We start from the raw sequence: 25,944 nt of genomic DNA, 5'->3' as shown, positions 1-25,944 counted from the left end.
ATTTATTATTTTTTTTTAAAGAGAGAGAGACACAGGCATCCAGGAGGTATCTTGGGTTGGTGTCTTATTTAGTTGTCATAAAGAGACAGGTTAATTGCTTAACATTTTATGGGATGAATAAAATGAGTCATCAGTTTTCAAACCTCTGTGGATAAGGATGTAACTGTTCTGTAAACTGACGTTGTGCCACTGTTACAGGGTTCACAACTGCAGCCTTTGTCTATCATGTCATACATAGTTGAAGTCCACCATCTTTTCTGGGCTTATTCTTCACCTTTAAAAAAAGGGGGTGGGAAGGCAGAGCTTGATTTCATATACACTTCTGCTCTGAAATTATCCTATGCAATTTATTTTCCTTAGTATGTTTGTTTCTGTGTGCTCAGCGCTGTGCTGGGTTGTGCAGGTTATAGAAATAGAACTATGGCTTCTCTTTTTGACAAATTAGTTTTTTTGGTGTTTTTTTTTTTAGGTTTTATTATTTATTTGACAGACAGAGATCACAAGTAGGCAGAGAGGCAGGCAGAGAGAAAGGAGGAAGCAGGCTCTCTGCGGAGCGAGAGCCCGATGCAGGACTGGATCCCAGGACCCTGGGATCATGACCTGAGCCGAAGGCAGAGGCTTTAACCCTGAACCACCCAGGCAGCCTGACAAATTAGTTTTGTTGGAGAAACCAGCCCATGGCACTGTTAAAAGGAAGTAACATGTAGGAGCTGATTGGTTTATGATACAGCCTATAAATTCATTCATTCATTCCCTGTTCTTAGGAGCTTTGCAATCTAGTGGGGGAGACAATAAACCAGTAAACAAGTAAATATATAGCATGCTCACTGGTGATATGCATCCTGGAGGTCAGCAAAGCAGGAAAATGTGTACCTTCAGGGTCTGGCTTACTCTTTAATGTGGTGTGACAAGAGAAGCCCCTCTTACTGGAATGACATTGGACCAGAGACCTAGGAAATGAAAGAGAATGAAACATGGGGTCTGTGTAATGTAGGAATGTGGGGGAAGAGCATTCCAGGCAGAGGGAGCCGCAGGGGCAAAGGCCCTTGCGTGGGAGATGATTGGCTTATTTGAGATACAGTGAGGAGGCCACTGTAGCAAAAAGCAGTGTGAGCGGGAGAAGGTGAGTCCACCGATGGAAGGAGGGGGTGATCATTCAGAACCGAGGAGGCCAAGGTAAGGGCGTTGGCTCTTCCTCCCAGTGAGACAGAAAGCTGTTGGAGCATTGTAAATGGAGGTGTGGTATGATTTGACCTAGGTTTTAGAAGCACCACTCTGTTAGGTGAAGATTAGAGTATAAACAGGCGGGCAGAAGATGGAGACCGGTTAGGAGGCAGTTGCAATCATCCTGGTAGGATGGTCCGTGGCTTGGACCAGGTGGTAGCAATGGACATGGTGAGAAGAGCTGAGACAAGGTGGCATTCATGATAACTATTCTGACATATTCCATCTACAGAGATGAAGACGACTATATGAGACAGCTATGGAAGAAAATCAAGATTTTGGCCTTTTTTTCTAGTTAAATCAGAGATGCTTATTAAGACACCTAAGTGGAAGTGTCAAGAAGGTAGTGAGTTAAATGAGTCTGGAATATAGAAGAGGGTACCAGGCGGAAAATATATAGGTGGTGCTTAAAAGCCACAATGTGGTGGGGGCAGCCAAGTTAGAGAAGAGATGACCAAGGTGATTATATAGATCACTGGGCTTGGGGGCACTCCTGGTGCTAGAGATCAAGTTGAGGAGGAGAAGGGCGCCTAGGTGGCTCAGTTGGTTAAGTGACTGCCTTCGGCTCAGGTGTTGATCCTGGAGTCTCCGGATGGAGTCCCGCATCTGGCTCCCTGCTCAGCAGGGAGTCTGCTTTTCCTGCTGACCTCTCTCCTCTCAATGCTTTATCTCTCTCTCTAATAAGTAAGTAAAACCTTTAAAAAAAAAAAAAGGAGAGGAGAGGAGGAGAGGCCAGCAAAGGGGATTGAGAAGAGGAGACCAGAGAGGCGGGGTCCTGCTGTCTGGACTCCTCCTTTTATGAGGAGCAGAATGATCAGCGGTGACCTAAGATGTTGATAGGTAACTTGGCCACAGCGTCCAAGTAATGCAGAGAGAACTAGCCATTCCACTCATGATTTTATTAGTTCTAAATATTTTTCACTGCAAGACTTACTTATTTTTAGCTGTTTTCACTGTCAGGTTAACTATGAAAGTTGTTCAGGGCGATTTCCATAAGTTCGTCATTTCTGATACGCAGAAGAACAGTTGCCGTAAGGATTAGTATGCATTTCATCATTTGTGGTAGTATTCATCTTGAATAACCGGCAGGTGTTTGTTAAAGTGTCACTCGTCTTCACGTCCTTCTCGAGAGTTGCTGGTGCGTCCGTTCCTTCATTTACCCAGAAAATCGCTTCAGCGCCTGTACGGTGCCAGCCCTACCTAGTTTTTCTTGCCCTGACATGAGATCTCAAGTCTCACGCGCAGCATCTTGCCTTTCTCGTGGCCCTTGGCGTCAGCCTCCCCGCAGTGGGGTTTTTCCAGCCTACCTGTCCAGCTGCAGTTCTCAGCGTCCGCCCCTAGAGGCCTGAAGTCGGTCAGCTGTTGCGGCCCTCCCACGCGTGGGAGGGAACCCTTCGGATGATCCAGGGTGATATGCAGATGAGATGGGCGGTCCTCGCCGGGCAGGCCGGCTGGAGTTGCGGTGGGCGGGCCTGCTAGCGGACGGTATGCAGATGAAGTGGGCGGGACCGCCCGCGCGGGCAAGGAGCCGCTCCGCCGGCGGCCGCCGGGAACTGGAAGGCGCCCGGCCCTTTCTTTGACTGGAGCGGACCCGCCGACGCCACCGCCTAGCCAGTCGGAGCCGGCGCAAACTCCAGCACGGCGGACACCTTGTCCGAGGCCGGCCAGCCGGACGCTGCCGGAGTCCGCCGAGCATGGGCAACCACTCGGGGCGGCCGGAGGATCCCGAACCAGGTCTGTGCTGTCGGCGGGGGTCGCGCCGCGCCCCCTCCCCGGCCCGGCGCCCTTCCCTCACCCGCCTTGCGGGCCAGCGGTCGCCGCGCTGCCCGCGGGCGCCCAGGGGGCCAGTGGAAAGATGAAGTTGCCGGGGTGTGATTCTTGCCTTTGGAATGCGCTAATGGGGTTGTGAAATTACCTGTGCCTGTTCCGCGACAAGGAAATGCCACTCACCGTAAACACGTACCTGGAAGCCCTGGGTCCGCCCGGCCGCAGCGAATGGGGCGGGCGGCAGCGGGTCTCGGTGGCCAGGAGCACGCAGGCCCGGTCCGTGGGGAGAGAGGCGTCGGGGGTGGGGGGCTCGGTGCCCACAGCCCTGTGGAATCTGACTTGCCCCTCCCGTCTGCCGCCCGGACGGTGTCTCCAGTACCGTGCGTGTAGGCAGTTCTCGCAGACTTTCTGGGCATTTGCGACGAAAAGTGTGACTTGGCAGTCGTGTTCTGGTTCATTGTCCGTTTTGCGGTGCCTCATTAGCATATCACACACTTTCTGGAGTCGCGTGGAAGGCGGCAACCCGTCAGCAGATCTGTTACTCATCCTCAGACCGAGGGCTTGATTGTGTCTGTTTCTTACCCAGAATAGTCCGTGCTTATTCTGGGATGCCAAAAACTTCGCCGGCTTATCAAATTTTTATTTCCTCAGAAATTAAGCGAGCCTGGTGGAGAGTCAGTCAGCTGGGCTCTCGTTTTCATCTTCTGGTTTATCATCCTGGCCTCCGGCATGGATTTAGATGCTGATAACCACGGGGTTGTGTTTAAAAACAAAACCAGAACATTCCTGTTCTGTCACAGGAAGGAAGCGGAATCTAATTTAGCCTCAAAAACTGCATCTCGTCTGATTGGGGAGAGATGGTCGACTTAATGCTGGAATCCTGGAGTGGCAGGTGGCTAGAATGTGTTCCTGGGGCAGAATGTGTTTGAAGAGGCAGAACTCTTCAAAATGTTCTCAAGGGTGTAATGTTTTAATTGGGTTTTGACCGAGGACGTTGAGGCTTTGAGAGTTAGTGACTTGGGCAAGTGACAGCCCTGTAAGCAGACTCCTGGTCTGTGTCTCCGCTGAGGTCCTGGCAGGGAGGCCGAGCAGCCTTAGGCTGTATCCTTGGGGCTGGGCAGGGGTGGGGTGCCTTGTACTGGTACCACAACCTGGATGGAAAACTTGGCCACAGGGGAACACTATGAAGAAAACATTTAGAGAGTGGGTTACTGCTTAGTTTACATAGGGCTAACTCTAAAATTGCACAGCAGGTATCCAAACCTCTTTGGGCAGAACAACCAATATTTGCAAAATAATGCCTTTGTCATAAACAGCACTATGATAAACTTATTAGGTGAAGCATATGTAACATTTTTTAAAAATTTATTTTCAACAGCTTTGTAAGGAAGAGCTCTGCATGCCTTTTTTATTCAAACTCTGTTCAGGGCTCCCCTCTACCAGCTGCTTCCTTGGAAAACAATGACAGGGGAGCACATTGTTTGACTCTTCCCCATCCACACCCTGTGTCCCCAAACATTCATGCTGCTTACACCATCAGCCTTTGTTTTTAAAGGAAACAGGGAACCTGAGAAACTTTTCTGTGTTCAGATTTATTTTATTATTTTAATATTGTGATATGTAACTATTTCACTTTGGGGGTTTTACCCTACTTCTATTCATAACTTGTAAAAAAAATGAAGCGTGAATCAATGTTTCTGTCATTTTTATAACTCAGGTTGAAAACTGGCATTTTCCCCCTCATTTTAGTCATGAGAAGGATTTTATTGTAGGTGTTTTCTTTATAGTCTTTCCTCAAACCTGAGACTGATTATTCATTTTTGTATCATATTTTAGTGACTTCAGTTCCATAATCTTCATCTTTTTTTTAATAGAGAGGCAGAGGGAGAGAGAGGGAGAGAGCATGAGCAGGGGCTGGGGGGAGAGGGAGAGGGAGAATCCTAAGCAGGTTCCACACCCAGCACAGAGCCCAGCTTGATCTCACAACCCTGAGATCATGACCTGAGCTGAAATCAAGAGTCAGACACTTAAACAATGAGCTGCTCAAGGGCCTCTTCATCTTTCAATTAAACATGATGTGATTACCAATATAACTCTTATTTAAGTAGGTAAGTTACACAAGCCTTCATGGATCTCCAGTGATTCTCACTAGTACTTCTGTAAAATGTTCACATGCTGTTTGTGTTGACATTTTTGATGACTTAGTGAAACTGAAGAATGATTTGGATGATGTGTTTCACTGGTTCAAGCTTGAAACAGAACTCTTCAAGGCAAACCGTAAAACTGAGTCTTAATGAAGAATAAACAGAGGGCTGCTGGAAGGAGGTGAGTGGGCGATGGGCTAGATGGTTGATGGGTATTGAGGAAGGCACTTATGATGAGGACTTGGTGTGGTATGTAAGTGCGGAATCACTAAATTGTGCACCTGAAACTAATATTACACTATATGTTAACTAGACTTCAAATAAAAACTTGACAAAAAAAAAAAAAGGTAAAGAAACAGGACTCTTCAAATTGATCATTGGCAGTTTTTTTTTTTTTTTTACACAGTTCTAAATCCAGCCTGACAGAAAACCTTAAATAATGAGTCTTAAATCCCAGGGAATACAAAATAATTAAAAATCATACACCTAATACTTCTTTAAAGAAAGGATGTTTTCACCTCCAAGACCTACTGGAATATTTATGAACCCAAAAAAGCAGCACATCTCAAAATGATGCAGCAGCAAGCCAATCATGTGAGGCCACACTTGAAACAATTAACCTTGAATTGATTTTTTAAATATTTTATTGATTTATTCGAGAGAGAGAGATGGAGATAGTGACAGAGATAGTGAGAGAGAGCATGAATAGGGATGGGAGGGAGAAGCAAGCTCCCTGCTGAACAGGGAGCCAGATGTGGGGCTCCATCCAGGGCCTCGAGATGATGACCTGAGCTGAAGGCAGACACTTAACCTAGTTAAGTGTCTGCCTTCAAAGTGTCATTGAAAGAGATACGCAGCCTACCCATTTTGATTTTTTTTACAAGAACAAATGAATTATGGAATATGTTTCTATAGTACTATCCACTTTTCTATATTTAAAGGTTTTTTAATACCATGAATTCAAAGTCAATTAAAAAGGTTTTTTAATACCATGATTTCAAAGTCAAAGTCAATTTTGTTAGATGGTCTATAGGATGTAAAGAATGTGGGGAGATATACTGAATGGAATTGCTCTTTTTGTGCACCTTGCTAAAATGTTATTTTATTATATTTTTAAAAATATTTTATTTATTTGACAGAGAGAGAGAAGTCACAAGTAGGCAGAGAGGCAGGCAGAGAGAGAGAAGAAAGGAAGCAGGCTCCCTGCGGAGCAGAGAGCCCGACATGGGGCTCGATCCCAGGACGCTGGGATCATGACCTGAGCCGAAGGCAGAAGCTTTAACCCACTGAGCCACCCAGGTGCCCCCTAAAATGTTATTTTAAGAAAGTTGGAGCTGGGGGGCTAGGTGTCTCAGGTGATTAAGCATCTACTTTCAGCTCAAGTCATGATCTCTAGTTCCTGGGATGGAGACCCACACCAGGCTCCCTGCTCAATGGGGATTCTTCTTCTCCTTCTTCCTCTGCCTCTCCCTCTGCTTATGCTCTTTCTCTGTATCTCTTTATCTCAATAAATAAAATCTTAAAAATAATAAGTTAGAAAAAGGGTATAGCCAACCATGAGAGAGGCATATGCACTGTCATGGAGAAGAAAAAAATATTACCCAGAGAACAAAGAAGGAACTGGAGATTTAGGGTCAATTTTGGCTTATTTAGAGTGAACACAGCACAGGGACATCCTTAAATAGTAAGTAAAATCCCAAGATCTTGGAACTGATAGAGATCTTAGGGACAGTACCAGTGACACAACACTCTGCCCACAGACCCAGGCTGAGTTCTCCATAATGGATTGATTTCCCTGAGCCATGAATTCCATCCACTTTCACACAGAATATAGAGGAGACAGAACAGAAGGAGGAGGCAGGCTTTGAGGATAAATAGAGAATCCAGTGGTAAACAGAGAATCCATTCTCTCTCAGTTGTGTGTGTGTGATGTGAATGCCAATGATCATTCTTCTGATTTACAGAATATTCACTTGATTAGAAAGGAAAGTCTGAGATAACTAGAGGAATATTGGAGCTATTATAGACTCAATGCCAAAATAAAATAGCAATGAGAAAAGAACACGATAGGTTCAAAGCCTTTGGGAAACCATTGTGTTCATCAGATGTTATCTTCTCACAGCCTGACACCTGTCTTTTCCTTCTAACGAATTCATCACCTGAGAGAAGCTGTCTTGCAGGACATGCGAGTCATCCAGCAAGTAAGGATGAGGATCTAGAGTTTTCCACATGCAAGTGGTTCAGATTCCAAGTAGCTTTTGGTCTCTTGTACTGAGTTCACAGATGGCTTGTCTTGATGACGTGCAAATAGTAAAAGGGATACAGCGCTTAACCGTGAGTGCTGAAGAACTGAGTTGCAGTCCTTTTCTAGCATTTCCAGATCCCCTGAGATCCTTGGTAGTATTTCCAGATATTATCACCCTCTTCAAATTCTTTTACGTTCAAGATGGCATTTTTTTAAAGAAATCTCTATGCCCAGTGTGGGACTTGAACTCATGACCCCAAGATCAAGAGGCACATGCTATATCCACTGAACCAGCCAGGCACCCCCCAAGATGGCATTCTAAAATACCAGTGTTTTTAAATACTAAAATCTGTCGTCAACCCAACATTGTCCCTCATGCCTCTGTGCAAGTATTTTTCATCACACAATTTTTCAAGTTGAGATCAAATTCTCAGGGCCTTCACTGAAGACCTTTGACAACAGAGGGGTCTTGCCAGAGTTCATGGGGCCCACACAAAGCAGATCATACTCTGGTCATGCAGGTGGTCCCTTGCACAAAGTGCTCTAAAACACTGATAATCCATGTACAGAAACACTCACTTATCTGGAGATCAGACACCTGGCAGCCTAAAGCATTGTGGCCAGCTCACAATAAGGAAAAAGAGTATCTCTGGCTCCCAATGAGCCAATCATTTTTATCATAAAATTTTTATTATTTAATACTTTGTTAATGTATTTCTTTATTATGTTTTATTTATGTTTTAATTTAGTTTATCACATATTATCATAATTATTATAAATGTGTATAATTACATACATGCTATAAACATATATAGATTATATAATTTCATACATATTAATATTTATACATTGAATGATATGTAGATGATTATAATTATTATTGATCATTATTGTAATTATTATGTACAGTACTGATCATAGTTGTTATGAAATACAGTTTCTCTATCCATAGAAGGTGTTCAGTTGTCTGAACACAGCTTTGGAGAGGGATTCCAGCCTACAGAACTTTCTAAATCTTCCAAGAAACTAGGCAGGACTGGACCCAGAAGCTCTGCAGAGGCCCTCCTGGAAAGCCAAGCCACATCTCTGCAGCGACCGGCCCCAGATAGCTTTTCATGTTCTTGCTCCCAACTTAGCACACCCCCGAACTTGAGACCAAGAGGGAAACAGATATGCTCCTCAAATATGGTCTATGACATAGAACAGCCTTCTTCTGTCAGCTCCTGTCCTGCTCCCCCACCCCAACAATCTGTCATTGGACCTTTCCCTTTCACCACCCAAAGGCTTCCCCACTCCTCCACCTGCCTTTAACTTGATTCTCTGCCAAATGCAGGGGGGTGGAGGTGCCCCCCTGACTCACTCTCCTGCTGTCACTAAGTAGTTCCCATTCTGTCATGGGTAATCTTTCTTTATCTCGAGATTCTCTCACCATATCCTTCTCCCTCCCCCTCTTCACCTTCTTCTGTTCACACAAGAGCTCACACATGCAGTTTCTCTCAAATAAATAAAGCCAGGACCCTTAGGTGGCTCAGTTGGTTAAGCATGTGCCTTCACCTCAGGTCACGATCCTGGTGTCCCAGGATCAGATAGAGTCCCACATTGGGTTCCCTGCTCAGCAGAAGAGTCCGCTTCTTCCTCTCCCTCTGCCTGCTGCTCCCACTGCATACTCTCTCTCTCTCTTAAATAAATACAGAAATAAAATCTTTAAGAAAAATAAAAATTCAAATGAAAATTCCAAATTGTATTGTGGTTCTAAGTCAGGACCCTAGGTCAGAAAGTAGCCAACTGAAAATAGTTATTGGCACTTAGGAAACTAAGTGACTTACAAGAGAACAGTTCTCCCTATGGAGGCCAACCCAGAGCCATGCATGCCTCCTGGAGTCCCTGCTTCAAACAGTCATGAAAACAGAATATTGGGCCCTGCAAGCAGCCTGTCAGAGAATTAACCGAGTGCCCTGGGGAAGACGCAGCACAGGTATAGACATGACACAACAGGTGGACAACTATTTGCAAAACAGCAATATGTCAAAGCTGCATTAGAATTGTATTATCTCAAAGTACTGTCTAGAAACCAATGTTATCCAATAATACAGCCTGTAAGTGTGCAAATACGGAGACCGTGAATGTGGCTAAGAATCCAGAGTCTGTTGGTGGTTCCGAATAAAGAAAGACTTGTGGATCCAGAAACCTCTGCCCTCCAGCAAAAACAAGGGGAAAGATTGATTTGTCATGGCATTATGAGGAGGCTGTTTCTGAAAGATCACAACAACAACAAAAAGTGCTGCCCCCTTCTGCAAGGGTTTGGTAAATGTGGGATGGAGCACTGTCTTTCCATGAAGGAGAGAGGAAGCAAGGGTGAGAAAAGGTACATGGGTCTCGTCCAGGCATCGTGGCAAAGCTATTTCTTGAGATGCCATCCACTTCAGTGCTGGGAATCTGTACTTTTAGGTCACCTCATGGTGTGCAGGTCCCACAGAATCTGGAGATTTCCTCCAATGTGCCACGTGAATCCAAGAGCCTATTCCCTGGAGTTTGGCAGCACAGGGTTGCTTAGCAAGACCTGATAGAGGCCTTTCCAAAGGGCTTGAAGAGTTTTTTTTTTTTTTTTCTGGAGTTCTTTTCCAGTAGGCAAGATCTCCAGGTTGCAAGATGGGATGCTTAAGGTCATCCCTTAAAATGCACTGGGAAACCATGTTATTTTTAACATGAACAATTAAGCCCTTACATATTAATTTCCATTCATTTTAGTTAGAAATTCCCTTTATTAATCTTCATAGCCTGAAAATTACACATTGCCTGTGTGGACTGAGAAATCTAACCCAAAATGTGAGCTTACTACATCTACTCACATTGGAGGTACCTAGAGGAATATGTATAAAATTTACAGGAGTGTGCTTTAAAGCCAGGCATTAATATATTCCTATTGAAAAACTTTTGAGGAAATAAACAGAACCCACACAACAGTAAAGAATGTCAACCAAAGAGCCTCCTAGATGGGAATCTCTCTGTTCTTCCTCTGTGACTTCATTTGGTATCGTTTCCCCATGACCCAGAAGCTTCATTCACTCTTGTGGAATATGCTGCAATGGTTCATTTTTTGTGTTGGCTTCACTGAACCACAAGGTGACCAATTGGGTGAAACTTTGCTCTGGGCCTATGAGAGTGTTTCTGGATGAGACTAACATTGGAATCAGTTACTCAGTAAAACAGATTGCCACCCAATGCTCCTGGGCTTCATCCAACTGATTGAGCCAGAACAAAAAGACTGAGTGAGGGAGACACCCCTCCTTCTAACCCTCTGTCTTTGAGCTGGGACATTGGTCTTCTCCTGCCTGGGTCATAACCATGTGAGCCAGTTTCTAATAAATCCCTCTCTAGAGAGAGATGACATGGAGATGTAGGTATAAACAGTCAGTTGTTTCTCTGAAGAATGACGACTAATACACATTCAATTCCTCCTCCTGACTTAGTTCCATTGATTTAACTCCTTCCTTTCTTTGGGAAATGAGGATCCCGGTTAGATGCCCTTTCTGACCTAAACAGCTTTAGACCACACAGATCCGCAGTTCCCACCCCAGTGAAAGGAAACAGCACTCTGTGGTCCAGATCGTGGATCTGCATTGTCACAGCTCTGTCCTAGGGGGGCTTCGGGTAGTTTGCCTTGTTCCCCCAGGGCCATGAGAAGCCCTTATTATTTGCCAAGTGGACTGATAAGACGCCACATCCTATGTCAGCTACAGGAGAAATAGAGCAGAACAACAAGTGGATAAACCCAAAGAGCAGAGCGCTTGCAAATGAAAAATGAAATGAAATGAAAATTGAATGGAAAATTAAATGAAAAAATGCTTGTTCAACCATTTCTCATTTAAATTAGGAAATCTGGGTTCAATTCAGATTAAATCAGCAATTTAATAGGACAGATGGGTATTTTAAAATTTTTCTTACAAAGACAGGAAACCTGCACCGGGGAAAGTTAAAATCCATTTAACTGATGATTAAACAAAAAATTCAAATGACTTATTTGACCAAGAAACAGGGGATCTCAATGTAAAGTAATATCAAGGGGAAAAACAAAAGGACTGTTAGAATGAGAGTGCAGATTTAGACATTAACTAAAATCGAGTAGAGAATATATGAAAATGATGGATATAGAAAGATCATTGAAAGCCAGAGATTTGCCACATTCCTCATATATAAATGTCACAGTCAAGTACTTCTACTTATGCTCAAGTCCCAGGCCATGCTGTGCTATGTGATACATCCCAGACCCAGAGGAGGAAGGAAACCTCCCAGTTTCTTTGAATGAAGCCCTGTAGCTTGGAACACGAAGGCTGCGTGACACAACCAAGTAGAGAAAGCCTCCCTCCCTCAGCCTCACTCATAAATGCAGACTCCAATGTCCTCACTACAATAATAGCAGCTATCCTCTCTCAGTAAATCAAAATCCTAAAAGAGATTATGAAAAAGCCTCAGAAGAGGAATGCAGAGATATTCAAGAACATATCAAATGGTATAGAATAGATTAATAGTTGCACAGGCAGAAATAAAAGGACAATAAAGGGTAAAAATATATTAGATGTAATATGTGCCTCCTCCCACCTTGCTGTCCCAGAGACCTGGAGGCCTCTGAGAATGATGCGTGACCCAGGCCAACTGTTCCCCCGAGTGGGGCCATTTGCATAGTGAATAGGAGAATGGACTGTGGATCCAGGCCACCAGGATTCCAATCTTGGCCACATCATTTCCTTTGTGACCTTAGTGAGCTACCCAATTTAAGTGCCCCAGTTTCTATAACTGAAAAATGCTGATAATAATAGTACCTGCCTCCTGGGGTAGACATAAGAGAGGGGTGAATGAATATACATGAAGTGCTTAAAATGGCAAGATGACAGTTCAGTGTCCTCTTGTTGGTATTTACATTATTATTGTCACTGTTGGTATCTTACTGAAGCCAGCTCTCTGAGATTTTCTCTCACTCCCTCCTCCAAAAGAGTGACTTAGATGGGCACCTGGGTGGCTCAGTTGGTTAAGGGTTCTACTCTTGATTTGGGCTCAGGTCGTGATCTCAGGGTCCTGGGATGGAGCCCCAAGTTGGGCTCCACTCAGCAGGTGGTCAGCTTGAGACTCTCTCTCCCTCTGGCCCTCCCCACCCTCTCTAAAATAAATAAATAAATAAACAATCAAATAGGTAAATAAATCTGAAGGAGAAAAAGAATAAGAAGAGGAAGAGGGAAAGGAGGAGGAGAAGAGAGACCTAGATGGGGAGGAGGGAGGATGGGGAAACTTTCTGTCGTGCTCAGAAGGCAGCCTCCAGAGACTAACATCTATTTTGTTCAAACAGTGGGATTTTGTGTTTATTTACTGTCACAGATTAAGGTAACAACGATGAGGCTTAGTTATTTGTCTAAAAAATTGTACAAGTCACTGTGGCTGTTTCAAGTTTGGTTTTCAATTCTTGATTTTCAAAGGCCTTTTATCTGTAAAAAGAAACAATCTGTCCTGGAGAAAATTTATTATTGTATACTGTTTACTACATGCTTTGAGAATGCACAATTAAAGTTTTTGTTTAAAAAAAAATAGCAGGCCCAAAATGGAGTCATTTGTACTAGACCCACCAAGACTTAATATCTTAAGCTAATTCCTATTTCAACCTCCCTCAGAAATATAGTCTTAACTGGTCAGTGTGGAATTTTCTGGTCAGCACCAATGATGTAATCTGCCACATGGCTCCTTTCCCTCCTCCAAAAGAAAATGAAGTAATCCCCCTAATATACCCTTTTATCCTCAAAAGGAAGATGACTTCACCCAGAGAAATTATTTAAAAAAAAATTATGACTTAGTTGACTTGTCTTATGGACATTGGGAGGGTATGTGCTTTGTGAGTGCTGTGAAGTGTGTAAACCTTGTGATTCACAGATCTATACCCCTGGGGATAAAAATATATGTTTATAAAAAATAAAAAAATTAAGGGCACCTGGGTGGCTCAGTAGGTTAAGCCGCTGCCTTCGGCTCAGGTCATCATCTCAGGGTCCTGGGATCGAGTCCCGTATCGGGCTCTCTGTTCAGCGGGGAGCCTGCTTCCTCCTCTCTCGCTCTCTGCCTGCCTCTCTGCCTACTTGTGATCTCTCTCTGTCAAATAAATAAATAAAATCTTTAAAATAAAATAAAATAAAATAAAAATTAAAAAAAAAACTTTCCCTATCTGTAGACTTTGCAATGCCTTTCTAGTGTTAGGATGTTGGCTGATTCATGAATCATTTGATAAAACCAATTAGATCTCTAGAACTGACTCATTTCAATATTTGTTGCTTAGCAGTCTTAACATTTCTGGTTAATTCTGAATATTTGAAGAAAATTCTGCCATCTTCTGTGTTTTCCCATTTGAGATGGACTCAGTCTATTTATATTTTTATTAAGAGCATAAGAAGATTCAAGGATGGTTTTCAGAAATATAAGGCTCTTGCTTTCTTCTCTCATTTGGTCCCAGGAATTTGAAATCTAAACATCTTTGAATAGGAGATCTCAAATAATTATTTTCTGGAGTATCTGTCATTTTAAAAGTACATGTGAAAAAACTCTCCCTGTAACTTTTAATTAATTTTTCATGAAAAGAAGCTACAAATAAAAGTTTCAAAGATATCTTTTAAATTTTTTTAGTATTTTATTTATTTGACAGAGATCACAAGTAGGCAGAGAGGCAGGCTGAGAGAGAGGAGGAAGCAGGCTCCCTGCTGAGCAGAGAGCCCAATGCCGGACTGGACCCAGGACTCTGGGATCATGACCCAAGCTGAAGGCAGAGGCTTATAACCCATTGAGCCACCCAGGCGCACTTTAAAATTTTTTTTTAATCTTCTAAATTTTTAAGAATTTTCAAGTTGGTAATTTCTATGAGATAAGATTTTGGTATATAATACTATACAACTTTTCTGGTCTTTTTTTCCAACAAAATATTCACTTTGTTGTAAAAACTCATAGTTTTTTTCTTAGTTCAGTTGTTAAATTTTCAAAACATATATAATTAAAAATGGATGTTCTTGGACTAAAGTATCTGGAGAGTTAAGACAGTATTTAAACTAATATTGCCTGCATATCCCTGTGTTTTAAATATCACTGATAACCAAATGAGATTATATTTACGTTTACAATATGTTATAAGCATGTTACAAAAAGAAAGTTATTGAAAACTTAGAAAAATTCATCAAGTTTATTCACTGATCCAGTTTTTTTTTAATTCTTTAGGTTATTCTTTTGCTTTCTATCTCTCTGAAATAGAAATATAACAGGACTATTTGTTCTGTGTCTCCATTTCAGGCACAAAACCTCTGTAATTTCCAATGAGGATAGCAATAAAGGTTTCTTTTGTTATGTTAATGAGGTGGCTTTTGGCTCTCATCTAGGAACTGGGGCTGGTTGGCAGTGGGGTCAACTTGTGATTAGAGGCATGGACCCTTGAGCCCACCAGCCAGACCTCTGGGGAGAGAAGACAACTGGACATGAAGATCAATGGCCAATAGTCAATAATGTAATCAATCATACCTGTGAAATGAAACCTTCATAAAACAACATTTCTCATAACATCATGTATTTGTAAACCAGGATTTGATTTTAGACTTTCTGTTTTAGCCAAACTAGCAAAAAGGGTGAGGTTTTTGTTTTGTTTTTGGACATTCTCATATTTGGAATCATAAGGGTTCTGTGCCCAACTCCACCACGGGTGTGGGAAGGGGTGTTCCACTCACCAACAATTCTCTGACACCAGCTAAGTGTGCATGTAACTCCAATCTGACACTATCTGTGTGGACGTAGATACCTGGAGAGAGCAGGGGCTCAGTCCCACAAAACTGTCCCCCTACCACACACATAATACACACTTCAGATAAGAGTCACAAATCCGGGTTGTCATCTGTGCCTCCAACCAAACTATTCTAGGAATTACAGCCATTACTGTTACGGCTACCACTGTGGGATTGGCCTTGCATCAGACCGTAAAAACCACACAATTTGTGCAAAAATGACACGAGAATGCTAGCAAGGCTTGGAATCAACAAACAGTCCTAGATCAAAGATTTCATGAAAGAGTCTCTGATTTAGAAGAAGCCATAATATGTATAGGAGAGAAGATCTTCCAAATATAAGGCTCCACCTTCTGTGTGATTAGAATGTTTCTTCCTTCTGTGTTACTCCTACACCTATAATGAATAAGAAATATTGTGGAACAAGATTTCACCATATTACTAGTCATTATGGCGGTAATTTAACTGTGGATATTAAAGAGCTTCGAGATTCTATTCAGGGCATTCCTTGCTATCCTTACAATCAGTTCAAGAGTGAGTTTCTCACAAATAATGTGCGAAATGATATTCTGTCTGATGTAAACACCTTTGCTTGGATCAAAACACTGGTCTTGGCATTATAGGTGGAATGAAGACACTTTTTATTGCTATAATCATTTTACGCTTAGTCCTCAGATGCTCACGGAAATGTTTCTGATGACTAATGGTTCAAGAACTTGAAAAACGGATTTTGCTGCTTCTACATTAACAAAAAGGGGGAAATGGAACCATCCCTCAGAATGATAGGCTGCTTAAAATATCACTAATGAGAAATTGTACTGGTCACGCAAGCATGCTTGAGGATGACCTTGAGAAAACCTGTACTAGCAGCAGGCCTCCAGTGGAGAGGAGGATACAAGTCCTTGAAGCCCAGCCGCTCAGGGTGGAACATCACCTGTTTCCCTTTTCCATTGTCTCCCCTGCCTCATTAAATCCTGCTATTAGAATAATCCCTTTATGTGCCCTTGCTCAACCAAAAATTCCATGCTGCTGGGCCAGGCCAACCTACTCTGTTCACCTACAAGACTATGGTCAACGTAGGCCTCCCATTCCTTCTGGTTGACCTACAAGACCCATGACTAATGTATAACCTCCTCCTTTGTTGGTTGTGATCTTGTATCTAATAAATACGGGACCGAGGAGTTTTTTGGGGCGACAGTCCTTTCAGCTGTCGTCCCTGCTCCCTCCCTCTCCCAGGTGACTTGTTTGTTCCTCATTCTTCTCCTGAGTGCCATCAGTAAGGGGCCCCCAAATGCCTGGCAGAGGGAAGAGATGCACGGAGGGAGGCCTGGTGCTTGTGTGAAGTGGGATGTCACTCAGCGCTCAAGGAGCTGTCATACCCTCAAGGCAAAGCTGTCCTCCTGTGCCCTGAGCCACAACCTTTGATGCCAGACCCATACTGTAGGCCAGGAGTGTCTTTACATTGTTCTAGGGCTGTGAAGCAAGAAGATTCCATGGGGTGCCCAGTGGGAGAGGAGCAGCGCTTCCAATAGGCAAGGCTGAGTCTCCCCACTTTGCCCTCCCCAGGCCAGTGTTCTCCCAGGCCCATCCCCGAAACGGAAAACCTACACTTCAAGGGTCCGTCCTTCTTGCCCTACCCGCTCTGCTGGGCCACGGGAACCTGGAAACAATGGCGTCGGGCTTCCCATGCCAGCACCCATTCTGCTCCCAACTTTTGCCCACTTGACCCACAGAAGAGACTCAGGAGAGCTATGCAGAGAAACTAGAACAGGCTTTAATTAATGACATGAACACTAAAGGTTCTGCGAAGAACATGGGGAGAGGGGAGGGGAAACCTGTGGGAGCGGCAGAAGTCCCAGGAGCTGTGGGACTGGAGGCCAAAGGGACACGGATCTCCGTGTACTATCCCAAGGCCCATGGCCCCTGGGATCACAGACGAGGCGTCAGGCCCCCACATTCCCTCTAAATGGTGGGTCAGGGATTGGGAAGTTTTCCCCATGTTGGCTGGCAGGATGGAAGCCCGGTTTTGCTCCGGTACCAGGCTTGATTTGTGTCTTCCGTTCCACACTAGTCTTGCACCGGTGTCACCTGGAAGGAAGTGCAACACCGGCTACTTCTCCAGGAAGCTATAGGCTCAGCCGAGCCTCTGCCTCTTGGGCCCCAAGAAAGTGGGCTGTGCTGTGGAGGGAGATGGCTTATTGCTCGGTGCAGCTCTTTTGCGTCCTCTCCGGCAGGCAGGGGATGATGGGGTCTTGGTGGCAAGGTTGGTGTGGGCCATGCTGACCAGGGAGGCGGTGCCGGTAGGAGGAGAGGCCACGACGCCCCCGTCCCTGCAGGCAGCCTTGCTGGAAGTGCTGCAGCCATCTGATGTGGACCTCTGCTTGGTCAGGTGCCTGGGGATGTGACTGAAGGGAGGGGCACTCGGGGCTCCCGACACAGGTTGGTTCGTCGTGCTGGCTCCAGTGGTCTCCGACAGGGGGCTCTGGCGTGGGCGGCCCCTTGTGTTCGGGCCCAGGCTTGCCCTGGAGCCCTGCGGGCCACTTGGGGCCCTGCTCGTTGCTGCTGCGATGCAGAGAGCCCCAAACCTGGAGCACAGATCTGTGACATCATCTCCTCTCCCCAAACCTGGGGGTGCTGCTGAAAGCCCCATGCTGCTGGGGGCCGGCATTGTGCTTCCAGCTGGAGGGCCGGGGTGCTGGCTGTTGGGCCCCGTGTGGGACACAGCGCCAGGGAGCTGGGGGGCCGCTTTCAAGCCAGGGGCAGCAGCAGTGGGCTGTAATGTGGAGGAAGATGGCTTGTTGCACGGTGCAGCCCTTTGGCACTTAATCAATCTCTGGGCAGGGGATGAGGGGGGTCCTGGTGGCAAGGCTGGTGTGGGCCATGCTGACCAGGGAGGCGGTGCCGGTAGGAGGAGAGGCCACGACGCCCCCGTCCCTGCAGGCAGCCTTGCTGGAAGTGCTGCAGCCATCTGATGTGGACCTCTGCTTGGTCAGGTGCCTGGGGATGTGACTGAAGGGAGGGGCACTCGGGGCTCCCGACACAGGTTGGTTCGTCGTGCTGGCTCCAGTGGTCTCCGACAGGGGGCTCTGGCGTGGGCGGCCCCCTGTGTTCGGGCCCAGGCTTGCCCTGGAGCCCTGCGGGCCACTTGGGGCCCTGCTCGTTGCTGCTGCGATGCAGAGAGCCCCAAACCTGGAGCACAGATCTGCGACATCATCTCCTCTCCCCAAACCTGGGGGTGCTGCCGAAAGCCCCATGCTGCTGGGGGCCGGCATTGTGCTTCCAGCTGGAGGGCCGGGGTGCTGGCTGTTGGGCCCAGCATGGAACACGGTGCCAGGCAGCTGGGGGGCCGCTTTCAAGCCAGGGGCAGCAGCAGTGGGCTGCAATGTGGAGGAAGATGGCTTGTTGCACGGTGCAGCCCTTTTGCACTTAATCAATAGCTGGGCAGGGGATGATGGGGTCTTGGTGGCAAGGTTGGTGTGGGCCGTGCTGACCAGGGAGGCGGGTACCGGTAGGAGGAGAGGCCACGACGCCCCCGTCCCCGCAGGCAGCCTTGCTGGAAGTGCTGCAGCCATCTGATGTGGACCTCTGCTTGGTCAGGTGCCTGGGGATGTGACTGAAGGGAGGGGCACTCGGGGCTCCCGACACAGGTTGGTTCGTCGTGCTGGCTCCAGTGGTCTCCGACAGGGGGCTCTGGCGTGGGCGGCCCCCTGTGTTCGGACCCAGGCTTGCCCTGGAGCCCTGCGGGCCACTTGGGGCCCTGCTCGTTGCTGCTGCGATGCAGAGAGCCCCAAACCTGGAGCACAGATCTGTGACATCATCTCCTCTCCCCAAACCTGGGGGTGCTGCTGAAAGCCCCATGCTGATGGGGGCCGGCATTGTGCTTCCAGCTGGAGGGCCGGGGTGCTGGCTGTTGGGCCCCGTGTGGGACACGGCGCCAGGGAGCTGGGGGGCCGCTTTCAAGCCAGGGGCAGCAGCAGTGGGCTGTAATGTGGAGGAAGATGGCTTGTTGCACGGTGCAGCCCTTTTGCACTTAATCAATCGCTGGGCAGGGGATGAGGGGGTCTTGGTGGCAAGGCTGGTGTGGGCCGTGCTGACCAGGGAGGCGGTGCCGGTAGGAGGAGAGGCCACGACGCCCCCGTCCCAGCAGGCAGCCTTGCTGGAAGTGCTGCAGCCATCTGATGTGGACCTCTGCTTGGTCAGGTGCCTGGGGATGTGACTGAAGGGAGGGGCACTCGGGGCTCCTGACACAGGCTGGATCGTCGTGCTGGCTCCAGTGGTCCCTGACAGGGTGCTCTGGTGTGGGCGGCCCCCTGTGTTCGGGCCCAGGCTTGCCCTGGAGCCCTGTGGGCCACTTGGGGCCCTGCTCGTTGCTGCTGCGATGCAGAGAGCCCCAAACCTGGAGCACAGATCTGCGACATCATCTCCTCTCCCCAAACCTGGGGGTGCTGCTGAAAGCCCCATGCTGCTGGGGGCCGGCATTGTGCTTCCAGCTGGAGGGCCAGGGTGCTGGCTGTTGGGCCCCGTGTGGGACACAGCGCCAGGGAGCTGGGGGGCCGCTTTCAAGCCAGGGGCAGCAGCAGTGAGCTGTAATGTGGAGGAAGATGGCTTGTTGCACGGTGCTGCCCTTTTGCACTTAATCAATAGCTGGGCAGGGGATGAGGGGGTCTTGGTGGCAAGGCTGGTGTGGGCCGTGCTGACCAGGGAGGCGGTGCCGGTAGGAGGAGAGGCCACGACGCCCCCGTCCCTGCAGGCAGCCTTGCTGGAAGTGCTGCAGCCATCTGATGTGGTCCTCCGCTTGGTCAGGTGCCTGGGGATGTGACTGAAGGGAGGGGCACTCGGGGCTCCCGACACAGGCTGGTTCATCGTGCTGGCTCCAGTGGTCCCCAACAGGGTGCTCTGGCGTGGGCGGCCTCCTGTGTTCAGGCCCAATCTTGCCCTGGAGCCTTGTGGGCCGCGTGGGGCCCTGCTCATTGCTGCTGCGATGCAGAGAGCCCCAAACCTGGAGCACAGATCTGTGACATCATCTCCTCTCCCCAAACCTGGGGGTGCTGCCGAAAGCCCCATGCTGATGGGGATTGTCATTGTGCTGCCCCCTGGGGGCCGGGGCTGCTGGCTATTGGGCCCAGCATGGGACACAGCACCAGGCATCTGGGGGGCAGCTGTCAAGCCAGGGGCAGCAGCTGCGCCAGTGGTGAGTACAGAGGAGGTAACCGAACCTGGCTGGGTACTGGCACGGGTGCCCTGGGAGGCAGATGCGGGTAAGGGAACCACATAACCCGCCTGGGTGCCACTGCCCAAGGACAGCTGGACTACTGCTGTGCTCAGGGCCTGGAGTTGGTCTGGAGCCTGAGCTGCCGGCTGTCCATGCGGGGGAGAGCTTTGAAGAGTGCTGGCTCCGGGCCACTGCCCACCAACAGCCCCGAGTGGGGCCTGGGCAGTGGATCCCGGGTTGCCATTACCTCCAGGCAGCGCAGGCAGCCCTGGGGGAGCTGTGACTGAGGCTGTGATGTCCCTGGATGGCTTCAAGAGGGCCGGGGTAGATGCAGCATTGCTCCCACTGATGCCAGGGTGAGACCCCAAGAGGAGAGGCTGGGAAGAACGGGAGCAGTCCGTGGTGGTGACCTGGGAGTCAGAGGCTGGCAGAGGAGCAGCCACTGCAGCAGGCAGGGCCAAGGCACTGGATGGGCTAGTTGGGCCACAGCTGCAGGTGGCCTCTGTGTCCCCTCGAAGAGCATCTTGGATGCGCTGGAGAGCAGCTCTTTTTTCCCGGTCCAGGTCCTCTGCAGTCACTCGAAACCCCGGCTCAGGGGGTGATGGCAGCCTCAGAGGCTCCCCTCGCCTGTGTGGCAGCAGAGGAAACTTGCGTTTTCGGGGCCTGGAACAGTCAGCTGGGGATGAGTAGTTCCTGTGCGCTGCCTTCTGCCCCGTGGTGGTATCAGCATCCTTTTCCGGCTGGTTCTTCTGGCGAAGTGCAGGCACTCCGGCAGGACACAAGGGGCTCTCTTGGCAGACTTTTTTGGGGGACCTCGGGGGCCGTGAGGCCTGACTTGTGGGCAGACCCCTCTTCCTCTGCACCGGGTGGCAGCCCCTGGTGGAACTGTAAGAACTGGTAATGGCATTTCGAGTGGGACAAGAGCTCCTATGGGAGCTGGGGGACTTCTTATTGTATGGGTCTTCTGAGCTCTCTTTCTGGGGGACGGCTCTCAGCAGAGGCCCAGGCCTGGGCACAAAGGAAGAGAGGCCTCCGTGGACCCCCAGGGGCCTAAATGCCCCCTGTGGAGCCTCAGTGGCTTTAGGGTCCTTTCTGGGAGTCTCTTTGCCGCCCTTTCTGTGGTCTCTGCACACCTGCTCCGCTGTGGAGACATCATGGACATTTCTGGGTGTTGAGGGCCGCAGCCCAGTGATCACCCCCTGCAGCACACAGGGGGTGACCGTGTCCACGATGGACTCGGAGCGGCAGCGGCAGGACATCTGTGATCCGGCATCTGACAGCATTGACTTCAGCCGGCAGCCCCACCTACAGGAGGAGGTGAGAAGCCCCAGAAGAAAGCGCGGGGTCGCCTGGATCCCGGAGTACCTTCTCCAAGCTGCTAGGACTGAGCGTGGTTGCCAACTTGCGGGGTACTTGGAGGACCGCCTGTGAGTGGACCCCGGGGCGTGGACCGCCGGACGAGCCCTGGGCTCCAAGAGATGTCTGCGGCCACAGTGAGCCCGGTGGGGGCGGACCAGCCCTCCTGGCAGGTGCGGACCCCGCAGAGCCCGGGGATGGGGGGAGGGGCACGGCCTGCTCAAGGTGGTACCCATAGAGCAGTCGGGTAAGGCCAGATGCTGAGGTTAACAAACTAAGCTCGCAGTGCTCTCCTTCAGCTGCCAAGTCACGGCTGAAGGCCTAGAGCACAATGTGGGGCCTGTTGCCAGGACACAGCTTTAGAACCTGGAACCTGAGGAGTGAGCGCGCGTGCAGGAACCCCTGTGCACGCGCACAGCTTCTGTTGGGTCGCCGCCCAGTGCAAGGATCAGGCCTGCAGAGGCGCTGGGGAGGGGTTGACTCCCTCGTTCCCAACCCTTGGGGGATTCACAGATCTCTCGGGCTTGAAAGCTGAACTGAGGAAGGGGAACGGGAGTGCAGTGGGTGCCAACCATCTCCCCTGGCTGGGCCTGAAGCACTAAGGGACAAGAGTTGGTCTCATAGCCGTGCCCCTGCAGATCCATCAGCCGGGCATGGCAGGGCTACACGCATTTTCTCTTTCCTGGGCAAGTGCCTGCATTGCCTCCTCCTCTGGGTGTCAGGCCCTTTCGTTCTGGGTGACATCTTGGACGGTGGGCTCACATGTTGTGCGACTCTGGCCTCTAGGAGGCGCTCTGAAGACCTTTAGGGTTCTTTCACCATTTTGATTAATCCAGCAACAGGGTGAAGGTCCAAGTGGGCATTATGTCTTGCCTTTTGTTCATCATTCTTTTGACAGTGTTTGGCCTGCCCTTGCCATGTTCTTCGTGTACACTTGGCACATCCGCGTCTGGGGTTACATCTATAGCTGAGTCTCTCCTCTATTCTCCCTGAAGATCCCACGGACTGGATTCCATTCACAGAACTTTCTTTACTTTCTGACAGCACCCGGTGTGGAGTCTCCTTGGACAGTCCCCACAAGCACCCACTGAAACCCAAAGGGCAATTGTTTCTGGTAATACTCTCTCACAGAGACCCCAGGGGTCCCCTGGCATGTGTGGGTCCACACAGCAATGGGTGATAAGCCCGCCTGTCAGCTACAACTGTGATCCCGGTGCTCCCTGGGCTTTTCTCTCTCGCTGCTGCTGCCACTCAGAACCGAATTCTCACCACTGACTGCAGGTAACTGCCGTGCCAAGTTCTTCATGTCTGTTCATCCCTATCGAGTCCTCAGAGGCGCTTTAAGAAGTAGGGAGTCTTCTCTTCCCTGTTCCGTAGTTGGGGACGCTGAGACACGCAGATGATTCACCGCCTGTCCCAGGTCACCCAGCTGGTAGGCTGGTGCCACCCTGAGTCCATGCTGAGAGCTGGGTCCTAGAGGCTTGCAGGCCTGGCTAGAACTCAGGCCCTTACTGTCCCTCATCCGTTCAGGTCTTAGAGCTTGCTGGAGAAGGGTGGGAAGGGGGAGAAGGTGCTGAGCAGTCCCCACACTGGGACTGGGGCCTGAGCGGGGCCCGTTCCCTGTACCCTGCCCTGACCCCGACAGCTACATTTGCAGTGTGGCCCATAGGCGGGGTGGACCCCTGTCCCCCACAGGGCCCCCTTTTGCCACTCTCCCAGGAAGTACAGCTTGGGCTTTAAGGGTGCTGGCCTGAGCATGCAAGAAAGGTGGCCTGGGGGCTGAGAGATGATGCTGACTGCTGTGGACACAGTGGCAGGTAGTTGGGAAAGATGGGGCAGCAAGCAGACAGAGAAGCAGAGAAGGGGCAGCACTGCAGAAGGAGGTGGGAGGGGAGAGGAAATAGAGGGGACTGACAACACACACATACACACACACACACACACACACATGCACGCACACACACACGCACACACTGAGACACAGGGCAGATAGGAAAGAGGGGAGGAGCAGCGACCTAGGGATACAGTGAGGCCATCTAGATCCTGCCCTTCCTCCTGGCTGCATGTCAGGTCCCCAGTGGGCAGATCACCCCCGCTGTGTCCTAGTCAGTCTCTTCCTCATCTGCATAGCAGTTTGGTGGGACCCTGTACCTGCTTGCACGAGTGGGTGGCATCTACCCTTCCCTGTGTCCAGGGCTGGCCTAGTACCAGAGCTTTCATCTGCTCACGGCCCAACCCACACCAGGTGCACACAGAGAAACTTCAAGCAATGACAGTTTCTGAGGCCACAGACATGCTGCCGGGGGCACAGGAGGCTGAAAACTTGGCCTGGCGTTTTGCTGCTGAAAACGATTCCCCCGGGGCCAGGAGCGAGCTGTGTTCTTGGAGTAGCAGGAAAAACCCCCACCCCATATGGGAAGCCTTGGAGGTGGGTTTCTGAAATCCTGAACTGTAATCCCACCAGTAATAGTCCAACAGTTTGCTTTGATCAAAGATCCTCTGTATTTGAACATGCTTTCCAATTGTTCAGTAATGGGAGTCCCAACATAACATGGCTCACATATTTTTATAATGTGGATATAGATTTTTATCTATCCGTAGAGAAAAATGACAAAATTCTTTGTTTTTAGAGGTTATTTCTCATGCCTTATTCCATCTCTACACCCAGGGGGGACTCAAACTCACAACCCTGAGACCAATCATCACACACTCCACCGCATGAGCCATCCGGGCAGCTCTACTTTTTAGAGGTTATTTCTAAAATTCTGCCTTGAAATTTTTTTAAAGATTTTATTTACATATTTGTCAGAGAGAGATGGAGAGCACAAGTATGGGGGAGGGACCGAGCAGAGGGAGAAGCAGACTCCCCTTTGAGCAGCAAGCCCAATGCGGGATTCCATTCCAGGACGCCGGCCTCATGACCAGAGAAGGCAGATGCTTAACACACTGAACCAGTCGGGTGTCCTGAAAATTCTGCTTTGAAATGTAACCTGGGCAATTATCAATTTATTTATTTTCTTATTAGTTTTATTATTATTTAAATAATTTTAATATTTTATTTGCAAATTATTCATTTTATTTTATTAATTTTACTTTTTAATTTATTTTACCATTCATTTTTATTATTTATTTATTTATTTATTTAAGATTTTTGAAATTTATTTGACACACAGAGAGAGAGAGGTCACAAGTAGGCAAAGAGGCAGGTAGATGGAGACGGGGAGGTTGGCTGCCTACTGAGCAGGGAGCCTGATATGGGGCTCGATCCCAGGATTCTGGAATCACGACCTGAGCTGAAGGCAGAGGATTAACTCACTGAGCCAGCCCTGGATTCATTAGCAAGTTACCTTACAATAAAAAGTTCACCTTTTAGAGTGCAGTCTGGAGGATAGTTTGATTTTTCGGTGGGGGGAGCTGTTGGGACCTTGGAAAATGACAGGATCATTATGGAGCTCAGTCTGAAGTTGCTTTACCAGGTAACAATGGACAGGGTATAATCGTAGAACTTAATGTTACCTTTATTATCACCTGTGACAATATAGCTGAAATGGACAAAAACATCTGTTTGGGAACTAACAGTAGTGAGTACCATCTCCTGAACAGCTCATTTTATGTCCAGCTCTGGAATCCAGGTGTTGTACAAATTTCACTTTAACACTGTGGCTGATTTTACAGTCGTTCCACTTTACATCTGGGAAACTAAGGCTCAAAGAAGTTGAGAAATTTGCTCAAGGCCTGGGGTTGCCAGATTTAGCAAATAAAAAATGCAGGATGCCCAATGAAATTTGAATTTCAGTAAAACAAGCAGTAATCTTTCAATACAAGTATATCCCAAATACCACTGGGGACCGACTTACACACGGCAGCCCCATCAAGCCCTGTGGCTAGACTGTGCAGGGACCCAGGGTTACCTAATGCAAAGCACACGCTCTGTCTTGCTCTCCTCTCCCCGCCCTCTCCCATCAGCCATATGTAGTGGCAATGGGCGTTGATTGATATTCTCTGCCACGAGACCACAGAGGACATCAGAGTCCATCCAACAGCCCTCTGAAATCACACATCTTGGCAAAAGCACACAGTCCACTTTACAGGAGGGCACTGCTCTCAGAGCCATATAAAACCCTGTCCAGTGGTCATGGCCAAAGGCAGTGTCCTGTGATATAATGGCTTTTATTTCCAATTCCCAGATCCATCCCAAATGTT

The 25,944-nt window shown here is 48.4% G+C and overlaps 1 protein-coding gene across 1 annotated transcript in view; it reads right to left on the bottom strand.

Annotated features, from left to right (window-relative positions):
* Positions 1-23,256: 23,256 nt before the first annotated feature.
* The window catches only part of LOC122907373 (cilia- and flagella-associated protein 251-like), a 44,471-nt gene continuing 41,783 nt past the window's right edge, over positions 23,257-25,944 (bottom strand). The window contains 1 exon segment of the mRNA XM_044250263.1: positions 23,257-23,284. The gene's annotated coding sequence lies outside the window, so the exon portion shown is untranslated.

This window comes from Neovison vison, chromosome 5, assembly GCF_020171115.1.
Source record: "Neovison vison isolate M4711 chromosome 5, ASM_NN_V1, whole genome shotgun sequence".
Classification (NCBI taxonomy): Eukaryota; Metazoa; Chordata; class Mammalia; order Carnivora; family Mustelidae; genus Neogale; species Neogale vison.
Note: the sequence above shows the minus strand (reverse complement) of the source record. Positions and strands in the feature narration are given on the sequence as shown.